This window comes from Eleutherodactylus coqui, chromosome 1 (genome assembly GCF_035609145.1).
Source record: "Eleutherodactylus coqui strain aEleCoq1 chromosome 1, aEleCoq1.hap1, whole genome shotgun sequence".
In the NCBI taxonomy this organism is placed as follows: domain Eukaryota; kingdom Metazoa; phylum Chordata; class Amphibia; order Anura; family Eleutherodactylidae; genus Eleutherodactylus; species Eleutherodactylus coqui.
The window spans coordinates 88,092,087-88,113,549 of NC_089837.1; the positions used below are offsets into that span (position 1 = coordinate 88,092,087).

The window sequence follows — 21,463 nt, forward strand, 5'->3', positions numbered from 1 at the left end:
AGCGTCTCACAATACCCTTTCCTTGGTGCGGTTGAGATAGCCGCAGTTACCAGCACTATCCACTGGCTTTAGAGTCTTCTCCCACTCCACACAGCCTTTATAATCTACAAGTCTCTGCGAGCGGTAAATTACCCCTAGGCATCAGTGCAAGACAGCGGGTTACTTTTTTTTTCAAGTCACAACATAGAGCCGCCGTTATCTACAAGTCTCTGTGCATGGTGAATTAAGCCACAGTTGTCGGTGCTGTACAGTGGGGTAATTTATTTGGGCCCTGCTCTATTCTTAATCCGCCATGATGAGGAGTAGGGGTAAGGGTCGAGGACATGGACAGCCAAGTGAGGGTGTGGGCACAGGCTGAGTTCCTGAGCATGGTCAATTACAGCTGGCTGTTGCGGGATTAGGAGAGAGGCAAGTTTCTGGGGTCCCCAGCTTCATATCACAGCTTACAGGTCTGCGTGGTAGACCTTTATTACAAACAGAGCAGTGCGAGCAGGTTCTGTCGTCGATGTCAGAAATCGCGTTCAGCAATGTATCGACTACTCAGTCTTCTACGCAGTCCACTACTCGCGGCCTAGGGACTGCAACTCTGAATTTTCTGGCTGTTCCTCTTTCCTCCCAGCCTCCTCACTCCATGAAAATGACACATTCTGATGAGCAGGCAAACTCCCAGGAACTGTTCTCGGGTCCCTGCCATGAGTGGGAAAAAACGGTTCCTCTCTCCCCTGAGGAGTTTGTCATGACTAATGCCTAACCTTTGGAAAGTTCCCGGAGTCCGGCTGATGAGGCTGGGGACTTCCGGCAACTGTCTCAAGAGCTTTCAGTGGGTGAGGAGGAGGAGGATGATGATGAGACACAGTTGTCAGTGAGGTAGTAGTAAGGGCAGTAAGTCCAGGGGAGGAGCGCACAGAGGATTCGGAGGAAGAGCTGCTGGACGATGAGGTGACTGACCCTACCTGGTTCGCTAAGCCTACTGAAGACAGGGCTTCAGAGGGGGAGGCAAGTGCAGCAGAAGGACAGGTTGGAAGAGGCAGTGGAGTGGCCAGCGGTAGAGGCAGGGCCAGAGCGAAGAATCCCCCAGCTGTTTCCCAAAGCACCCGCTCGTGGCAAGCCTCCGTGCAGAGGGCTAGGTGTTCAAAGGTGTGGCTGTTTTTTAGTGAGAGCGTGGATGACCGACGAACAGTGGTGTGCAACCTGTGTCACACCAAGATCAGCCGGGGAGCCACCACTACTAGCCTCACCACCACCAGCATGCGCAGACATATGATGGCCAAGCACCCCACAAGGTGGGACGAAGGCCATTCACCGCCTCCGGGTCACACCACTGCCTCTTCCCCTGTGCCCCAACCTGCCACACAGATCCAATCCCCGTCCCAGGACACAGGCACGAGCGCCTCCCGGCCTGCACCCACACTCTCACCTCCACTGTCCTCCATCCAGCAATGTCTCTCAGCGCAGCGTTCAGCTGTCACTAACACAAGCGTTGCAGCGAAAGCGCAAATACGCCGCCAGCCACCCGCATGCACAAGCTTTAAACGTGCAGATTGCCAAATTAATCAGCCTGGAGATGCTGCTGTACAGGCTTGTGGAAACGGAGGCAGTCCTGCGCTACTAGGTCCTCAGTCGCCACTATTTTTTTCCGGTGTGCCGTCCCAGCCCTACACCAGCACGTCTCCCAAAACCTGAATCGTACCCTCACCAACGCGGTTACTGGGAAGGTCCACTTAACCACGGACACATGGACATGTACTGGCGGGCAGGGCCACTATATCTCCTTGACGGCACATTGGGTGAACTCGGTGGAGGCTGGGACAGAGTCAAAAGCTGGGACCGCTCATGTCCTACCCACACCCAGAATAGCGGGTCCTACCTCGGTGCTGGTATCTGCGGCATTTTATGCCACCTCCTCCAAACCCTCCCCCTCCTCTTCCTCTGTCACCTCTACCTCTCAATTAAGAAGTGTGAGCACGTCGCCAGCAGTCGGTAGCACGCAGCAGCACGGCGGTGGGCAAGCGTCAGCAAGCCGTGCTGAAACTAATCAGCTTAGGTGACAAGAGGCACATGTCCCCGGAGCTGCTGCAGGGTCTGACAGAGCAGACCGACCTCTAGCTTTCGCCACTGAGCCTCCAACTAGGCATGGTCTTGTGTGACAACGGCTGTAACCTGGTGGTGGCTCGGCAGCCTCACACACGTGCCATGCCTGGCACATGTTTTCAATCTGGTGGTTCAGCGGCTTCTGAAAAACTACCCCCACTTGTCTGACCTGCTCGGCAAGGTGCGCCGCGTCTGCGCACATTTCTGCAAGTCCACCACAGACGCTGCCACTCTGAGGACCCTGCAACGTTGGTTTCAGCTGCCAGAGCACCGACTGCTGTGCGACGTGCCCACATGCTGGAATTCTATGCTGCACATGTTAGCTAGGCTGTACGAGCAGCGTAGAGCAATAGTGGAATACCAGCTGCAACATGGGCGGCGGAAATTCTTTACTGAGGAGTGGACCTGGATGGCAGATATCTGCCAGGTCCTCGGAAACTTTGAGGAGCCTACCCAGATGGTGAGCGGCAATGCGGGCATCATTAGCGTTACCATCCTGCTGCTTTGCCTGCTGAGAAGTTCGCTGCTAAGCATAAAGGCCGACACTTTGCGGTTGGAACAGGAGATGGGGGATGACAGTATGTCGCTTGATAGCCAGACCACCTCAGCGGGTTTCGGAGGAGGAGGGGGAAAAGACAGCTGGCACACTGCAGAGGGTACCCATGCTTCTTGCCTCCCATCTGTTCAGCGTGTATGGGCTGAGGAGGAGGAGGATCCTGAAAGTCATCTTTCTAGTGAGGACAGCGATGTGTTGCGTTCTGGGATCCTGGCACACATGGCTGACTTCATGTTAGGCTGCCTTTCCCGTGACCCTCACATTAGACGGATTCTGGCCAACACGGATTACTGGGTGTACACCCTTCTCGACCCACGGTATAAGGAGAACCTTTCCACTCTCATTCCCGAAGAGGAAAGGGGTACGAGAGTGATGCAATACCACAGGGCCCTGGTGGAAAAAGTGATGCTAAAGTTCCCATCTGACAGCGCTAGTGCTAGGGCCAAGTAGCAGGGGAGGAGCGGGGATCAGGCAGCATGGCTCCTCAGCAAGACTGTGTCACCACTCCCCAGTCAAGGCTGAGTCGGAGGGAGCACGTAGCCGATCGTACCACCGTCCTCCGTGATACCTCTGCTCCATGCAACTATTGGGTGTCAAAGCTGGACACGTGCACTGTACGCCCTGGAGGTGCTGGCCTACCCTGCCGCTAGTGTTTTGTCGGAGAGGGTGTTTAGTGCAGCTGGAAGAATCATCATGGATAAGCGTACCCGCCTGTCAACTGCCAATGCCGACATGCTTACACTCATAACGATGAACAAAGGCTGGATTTCCCCAGACTTCTCTTCACCAGCGGAAAGCAGCGGAACCTAATGATTCTTTTCGCTGCAACAGGAGAAAAATGCATCCTCTATCACCACAAAAAAGGGTGAATTAGCTTTGTCAATCACTCTCGGATATTATTACTCCTCCTAAAACAGCATGTCATCATGCTGAATTGTCAATCTTTCTGCAACCCAAAAGGCTCTGTTTAAAAGGGTTTTTTTTACAATTTTTCAAAGTTTCAAAAGTCTTACTTTAACAGAAACCAATTTTTTTCACAGGGGTGCCTTCAGGCTCTGTTACAAATTAAGCAACAGTGAGCTGTATCTTTAAAAAAATGTTTATGGGTTTCACCTGCCCTCGCGGTTAAGCAATTTTTCAGGGGTGCACTTGTACTCTTCGTACACCAATTTTTCTGGCCCTCGCCTATACTGTTTTCTAACTAATTTTTCCGGCCTTCGCCTACACACTTGGTAACCAAATTTTTTCAGGTGTTCGCTTATACACTTGGTACACCAATATTTTAGTGGTTCTTCTACACTCTTGCTACAGAAATGTTACAGGGGTGTGCTTATACTTTTGCTACAGAAATGTTACTGGGGTCCGCCTATAATTTTGCTACAGAAATGTTACTGGAGTCCACCTATGCAGTTTCTACTGAATGGTTTGAGGGGTTCGCCTATACTTTTGCTACAGGAATGTTACTAGGGTCCACCTATACTCTTGCTACAGAAATGTTACTGGGGTCTCCCTATACTTTTGCTACAGAAATGTTACTGGGGTCTGCCTATACTTTTACTACAGAAATGTTACTGGGGTCTGCCTATACTCTTGCTATAGAAATGTTACTGGAGTCCGCTTATACTCTTGCTGTAGAAATGTTACTGGGGTCCGCTTATACTCTTGCTACAGAAATGTTACAGGGGTTTACCTATACTTTTGCTACAGAAATGTTACTGGGGTCCACCTATACTTTGGCTACAGAAATATTACTGGGGTCCGCCTATACTCCTGCTATAGAAATGTTACTGGGGTCTGCCATACTTTTTCACTCTTCATATTCCAAGGCGCACGTCTCCACTCATATCTGCCATATAAAAGGTATTCTCTAGGGATATAAATATTTTTCAGAGTGGTTAAATAGCATAAAAAAGGCATACTCCCTTCTGTTGTTCACGCCTGGGAATTAGATCACTGCTGCAGTGGTAACACGTCCCGCCAGGAGAGCACATTGGCTGAAGTGAAGACCAGCGGGGACCATGGGAGCACATTGGGTGAAGGGAAGACCAGCGGGGGCCAGGGGAGCACATTGGGTGAAGTGAAGACCAGCAGGGGGCCCGGGGAGCACATTGGGTGAAGGGAAGACTAGCGGGGGCCAGGGGAGCACATTGGGTGAAGTGAAGACCAGCAGGGGGCCCGGGGAGCACATCGGGTGAAGGAAGTATAACTTTTTTATGCTATTAGCAGTCTGATTTGGTTTGAAATGTTTTTTTTCCCCTCCCTGGATAACCCCTTATACAAGATGACAGGAATTTTCCACAAAGGTGTTGTGCAGTTAAATACAATAAGGCCTTATACACTCAACAGTTTTTGCAGTTGGCTTAGACTTTTTTCTTCCACTAATATGTAGCCAGTGTTTGTCAGCGGGGCTGTGCACACATCAAATTTTCTATGTCTGTATTTCCAGCCAGATTTTGCATAACTCAATACACACCATAAAATATTTGATGCAATTTTATAGATGTTTATAGAGTATGAAAATACAGGATCAGCCTTTTCTGTGGATCCTCATCTACATTACGGGAGAAAATAAAGCTAAAAGTAGATATGAGAAACGTAGAAATATGTAACTGAAAAATTACCTTGATACTGACCTACATGCAGACAGTAGTTTGTATTTCATGAACTGTTTGGATTTTTTTTTTTCCGTTTTAAACTTTTTGGGGGTTTCCATAGTTTAAACCAGTGGTATTCAAAAGTCTCTAGTGTGAGGAAAAAAAAAAAAAAGGAAACTCAAAACAATAAAGTTGTTATGTATACTCAGTGAGGTAGGAGGGTTAGATCTTTTGTAGCAAAAAAATTTGTACCAAGTGTTGCCACCTGGGGAATATGTGGTGCTCTTGGTTTGTAAGGGTCCTTCGACACAGGGCGACTGTTGGGGGCCTGACAGTTGGCCTAACGATGATTGCTTCTATGCTTTCATACAGGAAACAGGATCACTCAGTAAATGGAGGCGGAGCAGAGATCACTTCCGGCCTACCACTTCCATTCACAGTAAACAGGCAGTTGTCCATAGATAAACGGGCGGATCATTTGTTTTATTTTTTTTGTCTGCAGAAACTGAATGACCTGTCTGTCGGTCAGTTACTTCCAGAATTTATACTGAATGATTATAATTAGAGATGAGCGAGTATACTCGCTAAGGACAATTGCTCGATCGAGCATTGTCCTTAGCGAGTATCTCCCCCCTCGGCAGAGAAAGTTCTGCTGTTGGCGCGGGTGACAGGTGAGTTGCGGCAGTCAGCAGGGGGGAGCGGGGAGGAGAGAGGGAGAGAGAGATCTCCCCTCCGTTCCTCCCCGCTCTCCCCCGGTGCTCCCCACCCGCCGCCGGCAGCCGAATCTTTGCTCCCGAGTGGGCAGGTACTCTCTAAGGGCAATACTCGCTCATCTCTAATTATAATCAACATTCAAATTCCTGTGGTCCAGCACGAATCTGTACAATTAACATTCGGTGTGAAAGAACCCTAAGCTATAGGAGAGCGTCGTAATCATTGCGTAAGAACCATCTATTTTCGTTTGGGACAGGGTTAGGTTTAGTGTAGGATGGCTCAGTGACTTGTCATGTTGGATACCCCTATAGATATGGTACAATGTGCTCTCCTTGTTCATGATCCTACAGACCTGGGACAGTGTGTCCTCCTTGTACGTGGTCCTACAGACATGGTACAATGTAACCTCCTTGTACGTGGTCCTACAGACATGGTACAATGTAACCTCCTTGTACATGGTCCTGCGGACAAGGGACAGTGTGCCCTCCTTGTACGTGGTCCTACAGACATGGGGCAGTGTGCCCTCCTTGTACGTGGTCCTACAGACATGGGGCAGTGTGCCCTCCTTGTACGTGGTCCCACAGACATGGGACAATGTGTCCTCCTTGCACGTGGTCCTACAGACATGGGACAACGTGCCCTCCTTGTATGTGGTCCTACAGACATGGGACAACGTGCCCTCCTTGTATGTGGTCCTACAGACATGGGACAACGTGCTCTCCTTGTATGTGGTCCTACAGACATAGGACAGTGTGCCCTCCTTGCATGCTCAGGCATTCTGCAATTGTACTGTACCGATCTGAATAAGTGACAGAATATTTCACCCGCTTTTTTGTATACGGTATATCATCCGTGTACAGTGTCATGTATTTCTTTAGGAAATGTAAACTGCATGCTTCTCTAAAAATACACCAACTAGATTTTCACTAGAGACCACTGAACACCCTTAGGCCCCCTGTCCACGGGTGTTGTGATGTCCCGTGGCGAATCTCCGCCACAGGAGCCGCCAGACGAATCTTCGCGGTCAGCCTATCTGACAGATATACTTGACAAGATTGGTCCATTTAGTCTAGATCTTTTGAGGTATTGTGGAATTGTTTTTTGCGTACATATCCCAGCATAGGCTATTAGAGTGTAATGTAGAGGCGGTTGTGGTTACCTGTTTTGGTTTATGTACCAGTAAGTGGCATAGCTATAGGGGTTGAAATTGCAACAAAACCACTATGCCTGAGAGTCCCGGAGGTCCCCTTTCCACACTGGTGCTGCCTGATCTTGGTACCTTCAGTTCTTTATTTTCTGCCCCTTCAGTGTGCCATTGGCAGACCGGCGTGTGTGTGCATCCTCTTCCCCTGATTCCTTTTCTCTGGTTCATCTAGGCATAGGAGTGAAGATGCACATACTGCAGTACCATACACCACCACAATGCTGTGCAAAGAGGCACAGAATAAAGAGGGTGCAACAAGGGCATAGAGGGGTCACTTGTACTCAGAGAGGGTTTAATTTGCAGCTGGCGCACAGAGGAACCACTATTACTTTGTGCCTCCAGCAAGGTAATAATGGCCCACAAGGTGGGTATGAGGGCAGAAATATAGCATTATTACTTTGTGGGGGCACAAAGGTGGAATTTTAATTGTACATGAGCTTAAAGGGGGGCTGCTATCACACACCTCAGGGTGACCAGCAGATGCTCCTCAGGGCAGATACAATGCCTCGTGTTGGTGCAGATCTATCTGGGCCGCAACTCCTCCAGCAACTTAACAAAAGTTATGAAGTTTTCAGGATAACTAAGCAAGTTGGCATAAAGCCTGGCAAAGTGACCCTTATCAGATCATAGCTACACCAGAGGGTGAACCCAGAACCTTCTCTTCTTTCTTCTGGGCTCTTCCTCCAGTCCGGTTGCAACTCAGCAAAAATCGTGGTATAACCCAGCCATGCCAACAGAGCTATATCTCGTTCATGGCGTGTTTACATAGCAATTGCAGCAGCTCTCAACACAACACGAACACAAGGGAATGGTGTCTGGGCGTTTGCCTTCACATATAAAGGGATTTTCCAAAGGATTGCGCAACCTTTGGATTGTGTTTGCGATTTTTTTCTGCACTGATGATCTCCTGTGCATGCATGCGGAAGAACTCTCGAATCATCGATCGTCCACAAGCATTTTAAATTCATTTTCGTCATGAATTGCAGGTCTTCCATGGCGTAAATCCACATTTGGAATCTGTGCAAGCAGCCCTAGGCTGATCTCACATGGACAGATTTGAATTGTGGATTCCATGGTTGCTGTCTGCGCGTAAGTTACACGGTCAATCGAATGCATTGACTTTCACTGTTTCGCTCACACTTGCAGGTAGTGATTGTGAATTTCGCGAGCATAAGAAAAAAAAAATCGCAGCATTCTCTATTTTACCACGGATTTCATGTGTATGAACTCCATTGATCTCAATGAATGCATTTGATCCACTTTACATATGGATGCAGATTCGTACGCACGTTGCTAGGAGACCAGATACAAATGGAATAAAGAAAGCAGGAATTTGTGGGCAGACTATACAGGACAGAGTCTGGGGAGCAACACCCCATCCAGACTGCTGGGCTCTTTTTCCACAATTTTTTTTTCTTTGAAGTGGTTTATACTACTTCCAAAATAAGTAGTACGAAGCAGCCAAGCCTAGAGAGCAGTATCCCGTCCTGAAGGCTCTCAGAACAGCTCTATCCATGACAGCACAACGGAATGTCCGCTGGGCGATAGAAGGGAGTTTCCACGGGGTTGAGCAACTTTCTGATGTCATTCCCTGCTTACATTTGTTCTTCCTTGCGGATGATATGCTGCACATCTGCGCGGAAAACTGCACGCATACACGGCCATACGCAAGTCTACTACTGTAGAAATACGCTTGTGGAATCCAACCTGTTCGTGTAAGCCCAGCCTTATATTGTAATTCATAATTCTGTATTTTTCATGCTTCTTGAATCTCATTGTATTTTTTTTAACTGCATTTAAACCTGTTCATAGACAGTCTCTCTGTGCCACCTAGTGGGTTGCCATATTTAAAAAAAAATCACAATGTTTTTCATTAGTTAACCACTTTAGTTTATTTGCAGAAACTTCTTAGTAACCTAATATATTAGAAACAAGATTGCCGTTTTTTTTTTTAAACAAAATTTTACCAATTTGCATTATTTTCTGCACTATGCATGTGGGGAAATTAACCTGAAACCTAGTATTTTTTTAAGTCTAGTGAAGTCTTTTCCCCCCCTCTTTTTAAGCTTAATATGAAAATCAAGTTCCTGCAAAAATGTCACCCGCAGTAGCTTTTCTTATATTTTTTTTAACTTTCTGACTTGTCTTTGTTACTCTATCTATGACGTGGAGATGCAACAAGCGCTGCACTGGTGTGATACTCTCTTCTAGCATAATTTTTTTAAAACACATTTTTTAAATTAACTTTTAGCACAAAAGTATTCTTTCTATATTGCTTTAAGGTAAAGGAGTGGAGAAAAAAAAATTTGACGCCCAACGTGGGGCTCGAACCCACGACCCTGAGATTAAGAGTCTCATGCTCTACCGACTGAGCTAGCCGGGCTTCTGAGTTCCAGGCTTTTCATAACATCCTGTGTGCATGTGTCAGTGAGAACGTGATCAGTGCAGAGAGGACGACAGCTGTTACTGCTTCTGGAGAAATTGAGAAGAGACAAGCATTGGTGGTTCAGTGGTAGAATTCTCGCCTGCCACGCGGGAGGCCCGGGTTCGATTCCCGGCCAATGCAGTCACTCATTTTTTTTTTCTTTTATGTCTATTCTTAAATATCATTTAAAAGATATAAACTAGGAATTGCAAAGATGATTACTGCAGTCGGAGAGTGGATCTGCTTTACAGATAGAACAGTGCTTTGATTTCAAGGGCTTCATTCAAATTTCCGTATTTTGTGCACGTTAAAAACAAGTAGAATATGTTCTGTTTCTCTGCATATTTGTGCACCAAAGGTCCCCATAGAAGTCAATGGGTAGGGGGGGGGGGGGGGGAGAGATTGTGCAAATGCCCATACGATACGTAAAGAGATATGTGAAACACATAGGTGTGCTGGAATAAGCACACATCTGCAGTCAATTAGCCATTTCAAGCGTTGCGTTTCCTGTACACAAATGAACATGCCCTGTACAGTAGTTTACACCGATACGGGTGCAAAATAGCCTCATTCAGTGCGCTAATAAGTTGCACTGCGACACGTGCAATTGTGCTTCCGCTCATATGAAGCCGGCCTTAGAATAAAATTGCAATAAACAGCAGCTGACAGGTTTATGTCCTCACTCATTTTTCCATTTTGCTCATTACTTTCAAGTTGTTCTATGGGTCTGGATGTGAACGGCAGCTAAGAGATCACAGCGTGGAGCAAATTTTACGCGTTGAGCACCTGTTTTCTTTCTCAAATGTGAACCTAGTGCCACATCCTCTGATTTAGTGCTTTGGCTCCTGTGACCCTATAATTTTAATTTATTGGCTCATAGGAGCTGACAGATTCTCTTTATCAGATACATGTATGTGTAGTTAGAAGGGTGGAAAGAAGAGCGAGGCTGAAACCATGATGTACACCCATTGTCAAAAATCAAGGAGTTGTCAGAATGGAATGAGACTTTCTATGTGTGATTGTAACATTGGTAAAAGTAAGTGATAATAGTATCAGAGCAAAAGGATAACACTGGCCAACAACATAGAAATTTTTTGGTGCCGGGAATGTTACAACTGATTTAGTGTATAGTTGGCCTATTATTTATGAATATGCAAACAGTTTCTCTCCATCAGCTATAGTTTTGGCGCCAAGCTGCATCACATCACCAATCTTATTCAGACATTTAGTTTGTTCCGACCGGTAGTGAAGAATGGTTGTGTACATTTGTCACCCGAGGTGTTGTAGCTATACAATCGTTGTGTTCAGGGGCGTACCTAAAGGCTCAGGGCCTGGGGGCAAGAGTTCAGCTTGGCCCCACCCCTTCTTCCTAAATCGGCTGCATACAGCTGCAAAACAAATTTCCATACATAGTACAATGTGATCGCTGACTCTTCCCACACTGGTGACGTCATCACAGCTGCTCTGCCAGTGGGGTCTGTGTGAGACGGCTGTGATGTGAGTGATAGCAGCGGCTGTCCTCTCCTCTCCAGGACGACTGGGTGATCTGCCGACATCCCTTACTCCTCTCCCACAACAGCTACACACTGCTGGTGACCAGCCAGCCAAGCACTCAGCATGCAATCTATATCGTGGGGGCCGCTGGGCCCCCTGACCGCAAGGGCCAGGTAAAAATCACCGCCCCTGCTCCCCCTAGCGGTACACCTGTGGTTGTGTTGTTTGAACGTTTATACACGTTCAAAGGAGGATGGCCTCCTACAGTCGGAGAAGTTGTTTAAATCACCCAAATGTATTTTGCTCCATCTGATATACCATACAAGAAAATAGAAAACCTATATCAGACTTCGTGAAATAGATCTACCATGCATACTTTGGCGTAAAGCTTGGTGATCAAAACAAAAGTTGGGTTCAATATGTTGTATGCAAACTGTGTGGTGAACACTTAAAGGAGATGTCCCGCGCCGAAACGGGTTTTTTTTTTTTTAAACCCCCCCCCCGTTCGGCGCGAGACAACCCCGATGCAGGGGTTAAAAAAACCACCCGCACAGCGCTTACCTGAATCCCGGCGGTCCGGCGTCTTCATACTCACCTGCTGAAGATGGCCGCCGGGATCCTCTGTCTTCATGGACCGCAGGGCTTCTGTGCGGTCCATTGCCGATTCCAGCCTCCTGATTGGCTGGAATCGGCACGTGACGGGGCGGAGCTACACGGAGCTACACGGAGCCCCATAGAGAAGAGGAGAAGACCCGGACTGCGCAAGCGCGGCTAATTTGGCCATCGGAGGGCGAAAATTAGTCGGCACCATGGAGACGAGGACGCCAGCAACGGAGCAGGTAAGTATAAAACTTTTTATAACTTCTGTATGGCTCATAATTAATGCACAATGTACATTACAAAGTGCATTATTATGGCCATACAGAAGTGTATAGACCCACTTGCTGCCTCGGGACATCTCCTTTAAGAGGGGAGTAATGGGAAAAGAAGAAGCTTAAAATTCGGTGTGCCGATGGTGTGGAGGGAACAAGCAAACCACATTGATGGCTGTTATTTTTGTAAAATGAGTATTACTGGGCTGAAACGAAGGAATCGTAGCAAGTGGACATATCCTGATTTACCCTCTGCAAGATGCACTCTCCCACACTCAGATGAAGTACCAATTCCTACTTTTCATGAGTTACCAGATCTTTCAGAGGATGAACTGACTACTTCAGATGTTCATTACGATACAGAACATGGCAGGGACAGTGACTATGTCGAACTTTGGGCATGTCCCCAACATTTTAATCAAAGTGAGTTGAGTGACTTAATCAGAGACCTTAGCCTTTCAAAAGAAGCTGCTGAATTACTTCTCGATTGAACGACAACAATATACTTGAACGTGGAACAAAAATAACATTCTACCGTACGAGGGAAAGAGATTTGCTGCCATTTTTCTGCAAAGAAAACAATCTTGTATTTTGTAAAGATATTAAAAGACTCGTGATAAACATGTGACATCCTCAATATGTTCCTGACGATTAGCGTCTAGTTATTGACAGTTCAAAGTGCAGTTTTGAAATGTGTTCTTTTGAACAATAGAAACATATATGGGTCAATACCAATTGCCCACACCACCGAGAATACGAAACCATAGCTGTTGTCTTGGAGAAGATACACTACCATGAACATCAATGGGATATATGTGTTGACATAAAAATGGTCAATATCCTATTAGGCCAACAAAGTGGGTACACAAAATATCCGTGTGCCTCTGGAACTCCAGGGCCAAACAAGGCCACTGGGTAAAGCAACGGTGGCCTATGTGGGAGAACATGGTTGTCGGTGAAAAGAATTTGATTCGAGAACCATTGGTTGGAAGAGACAAAATAATCCTGCCCCCACTTCACATAAAGCTAGGCCTGATGACACAGTTTGTGAAGGCTCTTGATTATGATGGACGATGCTTACAATATATATGTAGGAAAATGTCTGGCCTAAGTATAGAAAAATAAAAAGCTGGCATTTTTAATGGTCCACAAATCAGACAATTTATAAATGATAGTGGCTTCGTCAACTCCATGAGTAATGTTGAGCGCAGTGCATGGAAGTCATTCATTCAGGTTGTTAAACCTTCTTGGGCAACCACAAAGCACCAAATTATGCTGAGCTGTACTTAATAATTACAAAGATGTTAAGTGTAATATGAGCATTAAGGTTCACCACCTTCACAGCCACTTGGACTGTTTTCCAGATAATTTGGGTGACTTCAGCCAAGAACAAGGTGAAAGATTTCATCAAGACATTAGGACCATGGAAGATCGTTATCAGGGATGAAGGGATAAACATATCATGTCTGATTACTGCTGGAATTTGCAAAGAGACTCTCCCACTAAAGTTCATTCACGAATGTCCCATAAAAGAAGTTTCCTAAATAGAGATGAGCGAACGTACTGGGTAAGGGCGATTTCGCAATTGAGCACCGCGATTTTCGAGTACTACACTACTCGGGTGCGCCGGGGGGCAGGGGGGGCGCGGCGGAGCGGGGGGTAACAGGGGGGAACCCTCTCTCTCTCCCTCTCCCCCTCACTCCCCTCTGCAACCTCCCGCTCACTCCCGGTGCCCCCGAGTACTTTTCACCCGAGTAGTGAAGTACACGAAAATCGCGGTGCTCGATTGCGAAATCGCCCTTACCCAGTACGTTCGCTCATCTCTATTCCTAAACTAATGTCCATTTCATTTATGGTTTAATTTTCATTATTTGGATTAATAAATTGGTACATAGTCCACTTTGTTTTGTTCCTTGCATCACAATATTGTAGGAAATAACACTAATTTGTACAATATTTGTTTAATTATATCGATGTGTAATATGTGTAATATGTAGGGATGAGCGAGCATACTCGTCCGAGCTTGATACTCGTTCGAGTATTAGGGTGTTCGAGATGCTCGTTACTAGAGGCGAGCACCACGCCATGTTCGAGTTACTTTCACTTTCATCTCTGAGAAATTTGCACGCTTTTCTGGCCAATAGAAAGACATGGAAGGCATTACAACTTCCCCCTGCGACGTTCAAGCCCTATATCACCCCTCTGCAGTGAGTGGCTGGGTAGATCAGGTGACACCTGAGTATTTAAATCTGCCCCGCCCGCGGCTCGCCACAGATGCATGCTGACATAGTTCAGGGAAAGTGCTGCTGATGCTGCTGCTGCTATAGGGAGAGTGTTAGGTGTTATTTTAGTCTTCAAGAACCCCAACGGTCCTTCTTAGGGCCACATCTGACCATGTGCAGTACTGCTGAGGCTGCTTTTAGCAGTGTTGCACAATTTTTTATTTTTTTTTTGTATATCCCGCGTGCAGACCATAGCGTCCTCAGTCTGCAGTCATTTTACTCAGTATAGGGGCAGTACTGGTGAGGCAGGGAAAGAGGTATACTGGCTATATAGGCAGTGGGCTTTTTCCCCAAAATTTCCAAAAAATACAATATTAGGCCTGCCTGTCACTGCCTTCAGTTTACTGCATCTCTGCTGGGTGTAGTAGTTGTTGAATTAATACCCAGCCTTGCGCATAATTGTTTCCTGCCTCTGCAGTGCATTACATACGCGAAGTCAGCCTCCAGCAGGGAAATCGAAATACAGTGTATATCACAGGAAGTGGGCTTTTTCCCAAAAAGTTCAAAAAAATACAATATTAGGCCTGCCTGTCAGTGCCTTCAGTTTACTGCGTCTCTGCTGGGGGTAGTAGTTGTTGAATTAATACCCAGCCTTGCGCATAATTGTTGCCTGCCTCTGCAGTGCGTTACGTACGCGAAGTCAGCCTCCAACAGGGCAATCGAAATACAGTGCATATCACAGGCAGTGTGGTTGTTCCCACCAAGTTAAAAAATATACAAGATTTGGCCTGCCTGTCAGTGCCTTCCGTTTACAGCGTCTCTGCTGGGGGTAGTAGTTGGTGAATTAATACCCAGCCTTGCGCATAATTGTTTCCTGCCTCTGCAGTGCGTTACATACGCGAAGTCAGCCTCCAACAGGGAAAACGAAATACAGTGTATATCACAGGAAGTGAGCTTTTTCCCAAAACGTTCAAAAAAATACAAGATTTGGCCTGCCTGTCAGTGCCTTCAGTTTACTGCGTCTCTGCTGGGGGTAGTAGCTGTTGAATTAATACCCAGCCTTGCGCATAATTGTTGCCTGCCTCTGCAGTGCGTTATGTACGCGAAGTCAGCCTCCAACCACAGGCCAATAAGCGGCACATTTAATTACAGCGTGCTGTTTCTGCTAATCTCGTAATACACCATGCTGAGGGGTAGGGGTAGGGGTAGGCCTAGAGGACGTGGACGGTGGCGAGGACGCGGAGGCCCAAGTCAGGGTGTAGGCACAGGCCGAGCTCCTGGTCCAGGTGTATCGCAGCCGAGTGCTGCGGAATTAGGAGAGGCAAGTTTCAGGGGTCCCCAGATTCATTTCACAATTAATGGGTCCACACGGTAGACCTTTATTAGAAAATGAGCAGTGTGAGCAGGTCCTGTCGTGGATGGCAGAAAGTGCATCCAGCAATCTATCGACCACCCAGTCTTCTACGCCGTCCACAGCTGCAACTCTGAATCCTCTGGCTGCTGCTCCTTCCTCTCAGCCTCCTCAATCCATGAAAATGACACATTCTGAGGAGCAGGCAGACTCCCAGGAACTGTTCTCGGGCCCCTGCCCAGATTGGGCAGCAATGGTTCCTCTCCCACCAGAGGAGTTTATCGTGACAGATGCCCAACCTTTGGAAAGTTCCCGGGGTCCGGGGGATGAGGCTGGGGACTTCCGGCAACTGTCTCAAGAGCTTTCAGTGGGTGAGGAGGACGATGACGATGAGAGACAGTTGTCTATCAGTGAGGTAGTAGTAAGGGCAGTAAGTCCGAGGGAGGAGCGCATAGAGGATTCGGAGGAAGAGCTGCTGGACGATGAGGTGAATGACCCCACCTGGTTTGCTAAGCCTACTGAGGACAGGTCTTCAAAGGGGGAGGCAAGTGCAGCAGCAGGGCAGGTTGGAAGAGGCAGTGCGGTGGCCAGGGGTAGAGGCAGGACCAGACCGAATAATCCACCAAATGTTTCCCAAAGCGCCCCCTCGCGCCATGCCAACCTGCAGAGGCCGAGGTGCTCAAAGGTGTGGCAGTTTTTCACTGAGAGTGCAGACGACCGACGAACTGTGGTGTGCAAGGTTTGTCGCGCCAAGATCAGCCGGGGAGCCACCACCACCAGCCTCATCACCACCAGCATGCACAGGCATATGATGGCCAAGCACCCCACAAGGTGGGACGAAGGCCGTTCACCGCCTCCGGTTTGCACCACTGACTCTCCCCCTGTGCCCCAACCTGCCACTGAGATCCAACCCCCCTCTCAGGACACAGGCATGACCATCTCCCGGCCTGCACCCACACGCTCAGCTCTGCTGTCCTCGGCCCCATCCAGCAATGTCTCTCAGCGCAGCGTCCAGCTGTCGCTAGCGCAACTGTTTGAGCGCAAGCGCAAGTACGCTGCCATGCACCCGCACGCTCAAGCGTTAAACGTGCACATAGCCAAATTGATCAGTCTGGAGATGCTGCCGTATAGGCTTGTGGAAACGGAGGCTTTCAAAAACATGATGGCGGAGGCGGCCCCGCGCTACTCGGTTCCCAGTTGCCACTACTTCCCGATGTGCTGTCCCAGCCCTGCACGACCACGTCTCCCGCAACATTGTACGCGCCCTCACCAACGCGGTTACTGCCAAGGTCCACTTAACAACGGACACATGGACAAGCACAGGCGGGCAGAGCCACTATATCTCCCTGACGGCATATTGGGTGAATTTAGTGGAGGCTGGGACCGAGTCAGAGCCTGGGACCGCTCACGTCCTACCCACCCCCAGAATTGCGGGCCCCAGCTCGGTGGTGGTATCTGCGGCGGTGTATGCTTCCTCCACTAAACCACCCTCCTCCTCCTCCTCCTTCTCCTACGCAACCTCTGTCTCGCAATCAAGATGTGTCAGCAGCAGCACGTCGCCACCAGTCGGTGTCGTGCGGGGTGGCAGCACAGCGGTGGGCAAGCGCCAGCAGGTCGTGCTGAAACTACTCAGCTTAGGAGAGAAGAGGCACACGACCCACGAACTGCTGCAGGGTCTGTCTTTCGCCGCTGAGCCTCCAACCGGGCATTGTCGTGTGTGACAACGGCCGTAACCTGGTGGCGGCTCTGCAGCTCGGCAGCCTCACGCACATGCCATGCCTGGCCCATGCCTTTAATTTGGTGGTTCAGCGGTTTCTGAAAAGCTACCCACGCTTGTCAGACCTGCTCAGAAAGGTGCGCCGGCTCAGCGCACATTTCCGCAAGTCCAACACGGACGCTGCCACCCTGCGGACCCTGCAACATCGGTTTAATCTGCCAGTGCACCGACTGCTGTGCGACGTGCCCACACGGTGGAACTCTACGCTCCACATTTTGGCCAGGCTCTATGAGCAGCGTAGAGCTATAGTGGAATACCAACTCCAACATGGGCAGCGTAGTGGGAGTTAGCCTCCTCAATTCTTTACAGAAGAGTGGGCCTGGTTGGCAGACATCTGCCAGGTCCTTGGAAACTTTGAGGAGTCTACCCAGATGGTGAGCGGCGATGCTGCAATCATTAGCGTCACCATTCCTCTGCTATGCCTCTTGAGAAGTTCCCTGCAAAGCATAAAGGCAGACGCTTTGCGCTCGGAAACGGAGGCGGGGGAAGGCAGTATGTCGCTGGATAGTCAGAGCACCCTCATGTCTATATCTCAGCGCGTTGAGGAGGAGGAGGAGGAGGAGGGGGAAGAGACAGCTTGGCCCACTGCTGAGGGTACCCATGCTGCTTGCCTGTCATCCCTTCAGCGTATATGGCCTGTGGAGGAGGATCCTGAAAGTGATCTTCCTAGTGAGGACAGCCATGTGTTGCGTACAGGTACCCTGGCACACATGGCTGACTTCATGTTAGGATGCCTTTCTCGTGACCCTCGCGTTACACGCATTCCGGCCACTACGGATTACTGGGTGTACACACTGCTCGACCCACGGTATAAGGAGAACCTTTCCACTCTCATACCCGAAGAGGAAAGGGGTTCGAGAGTGATGCTATACTACAGGACCCTGGCGGACAAACCGATGGTAAAATTCCCATCCGACAGCGCTAGTGGCAGAAGGCGCAGTTCCGAGGGCCAGGTAGCAGGGGAGGCGCGGAGATCAGGCAGCATGTACAGTGCAGGCAGGGGAACACTCTCCAAGGCCTTTGCCAGCTTTATAGCTCCCCAGCAAGACTGTGTCACCGCTCCCCAGTCAAGGCTGAGTCGGCGGGAGCACTGTAAAAGGATGGTGAGGGAGTACGTAGCCGATCGCACGACCGTCCTCCGTGACGCCTCTGCTCCCTACAACTACTGGGTGTCGAAGCTGGACACGTGGCCTGAATACGCGCTGTATGCCCTGGAGGTGCTTGTTTGTCCTGCGGCTAGCGTCTTGTCAGAGAGGGTGTTTAGTGCGGCTGGGGGAATCATCACGGATAAGCGTACCCGCCTGTCAACTGACAGTGCTGACAGGCTTACACTCATAAAGATGAACAAAGCCTGGATTTCCCCAGACTTCTCTTCTCCACCAGCGGACAGCAGCGGTACCTTAACAATACGTAGGCTGCTTCCACCCATCTTGTCAGAGAGGGTGTTTAGTGCGGCTGGGGGAATCATCACAGATAAGCGTACCCGCCTGTCGACTGACAGTGCCGACAGGCTTACACTCATAAAGATAAACAAAGCCTGGATTTCCCCAGACTTCTCTTCTTCACCAGCGGACAGCAGGGATACCTAAACAATACGTAGGCTGCACCCGCGGATGGAAGCATCGTTCTCTATCACCATAAAAAACGGGGACCTTTTAGCTTCATCAATCTGTGTATTATATTCATCCTCCTCCTCCTGCTCCTCCTCCTAAAACCTCACGTAATCACGCCGAACGGGCAATTTTTCTTAGGCCCACAAGGCTCAGTCATATGACTTTTGTAAACAATGTTTATACGTTTCAATTCTCATTAAAGCGTTGAAACTTGCACCTGAACCAATTTTTGTTTTAACTGGGCTGCCTCCAGGCCTAGTTACAAATTAAGCCACATTAACCAAAGCGATTAATGGGTTTCACCTGCCCTCTTGGTTGGGCATGGGCAATTTTTCTGAGGTACATTAGTACTGTTGGTACACCAATTTTTTTGGGCCATCTCCTACAGTGTAATCCTAGTAATTTTTATGGGCTTCGCCTGCACTCATGCTACAGCAAGGTGTGTGTGGTTGGCCTACACTTTTGCTACATAAATGTAACTGGGGCCTTGTCTATACTGCAACTACTGAAATGTAAAAGAGACTGTTATCTCCCTAAACTGCTGCAACGGGAATGTTACTGTGGCCTGTATTGACTGCTACTACTACTGAAATGGAACTAATACTGTGCTCCCCCTATAATGCTGCTAGTGATATGTTACTGGGGCCTGTCCCTAATGCTACCGCTGAAATGTTACTAATTCTGGGCTCTGCCTATACCGCTGCTAATGCTATGTCACTGGGGTGTGGAAATGGAGGCTTCCCAAAGACATGATAGCGGCGAGGCCATTTCCCACCAATGCGGTTACTGTTAAGGTGCATATAACCACGGACATGTGGAGAGGACACCTAGTGCCTCAAAAACATCCCCCTCCTCCTCCAACAATGAAAACATTCTTGGCAAATAACTTTGCATTGGTCCGTCTGGTGGCGGTCCAAGAATTTCACCTTTACCGACACAACAAGAGAGCCCTCCCACCATCCCCCCACCACGGCCCACTTAATCCTGGCCACATTCCAAAAACGGACTAAATAAAACTGCGCTACTAGGTCCGCAGTCGCCACCACATTCCCACCAACGCGGTTACTGTTAAGGTACATATTACCAGTCTGACTGGGGCATGCACTGTGGGCCGAAGCCCACCTGTATTGTATCTGACGTTAGCTCTGCTGAGCAGGGCACTGCAATGGGATATATTTATGTACCGCCGGTGGGTTCCAGGGAGCCACCCATGGTGTGGGTCCACAGGTACTTCACATTAGGGATTTGTACCTGCCAGTGTCTATGTATTAAAAACACCGGTCAGACTGGGGCATGCAGTGTGGGCCGAAGCCCACCTGTATTTAATCTGACATTAGCTCTACTATCCGGGGCACTGCATTGGGACAAACTACAGGAGCAATACACCGCTAATGAGACGTGCACAGCTACGCTAGCATTGGAGTCCGCTGTAGGCCCGCGATTGCTGATGGTTTGTGCAGAGGCCTATGTCCTTGGTGCAGTGAAAGTCCGCTTCCTGCCTAGGATTGCTGAATCTGTGGGCCGAGGCCTATGTCGTGGGCGCGGTGCAAGTCTGCCATGTTTGGCCGCTCAGATCAATTTTTGGTTCATGTCTTGGGCTTCCTAGGACCCACCTATGCTGTTGGTGCAAACTTAGTTCCCATCGCGGTGTTTGACCTGTCTGGCACAAAGGCACTGACTGACTTGGGTAGAGGGAAGAGCGCTGACGGCTTTCCCCTTGCAGTGTGGATTGAGCTATGCGACACCTTGACAGAATGAATACTGTGTGGCACATGGATTCCCCATTGCTATGCCCACGTTTGCAGCTCCTGACGGAGGTGGCACAGGATTGGAGTTCTCATTGCTTCTGTACAGCATTGTGGGCTATCGCCCCGCCCCTTTTAAAGAGGGTCGCTGCCTGGCCCTGCCAACCCTCTGCAGTGTGTGCCTGCGGTTCCTCCTCATGGCAGACGCACTTATAAATAGACATGAGGGTGGTGTGGCTATGAGGCCAGCGTGTGGCATGAGGGCAGCTGAAGGCTGCGCAGGGAAACTTTGGTGTGTGCTGTGGACACTGGGTCGTGCTGGGGGGGGGGGGGCAGGGCAGCATGTAAGCCAAGAGAAGAGGGGTGTGTCCCCCAGGCAGTGCTTGTGCTTTGTTGGAGGTAGTGTGGTGCTTAGCTAAGGTGTGCCTTGCTAATGAGCGTTTGTCCGAAGTAAAAATTGGTAGGGGGGGGGGCCCACTCTTGCCGCTATTGTGGCTAAATAGTGAGACCTAGGAACCTGAAATGCAGCCCAGCATGTTGCCCCTCGCCTGCCCTATCCTTTTCTGTGTTGTTTCCAGCACTTTCTTGGGTTTTGCAGATTTTCACAAATGAAAACCTTAGCGAGCGTCGGCGATATACAGAAATGCTCGGGTCGCCCATTGACTTCATTGGGGTTCGTTACTCGAAACGAACCCTCAAGCATCGCGAAAAGTTCGACTCGAGTAACGAGCACCCGAGCATTTTGGTGCTCGCTCATCTCTAGTAATATGGAATAGGGTAATAAAATTCAGTCGTTGCCTGTATC

The 21,463-nt window shown here is 48.9% G+C and overlaps 2 non-coding genes across 2 annotated transcripts; one reads left to right on the forward strand and one right to left on the reverse strand.

Moving 5' to 3' along the window:
* Positions 1-9,469: 9,469 nt before the first annotated feature.
* On the reverse strand, positions 9,470-9,542 carry TRNAK-CUU (transfer RNA lysine (anticodon CUU)). The gene has a single exon. It is a non-coding gene; the product is annotated as a tRNA-Lys (tRNA).
* A 112-nt stretch (positions 9,543-9,654) lies between these two features.
* On the forward strand, positions 9,655-9,725 carry TRNAG-GCC (transfer RNA glycine (anticodon GCC)). The gene has a single exon. It is a non-coding gene; the product is annotated as a tRNA-Gly (tRNA).
* The last annotated feature ends 11,738 nt before the right edge of the window (positions 9,726-21,463 follow it).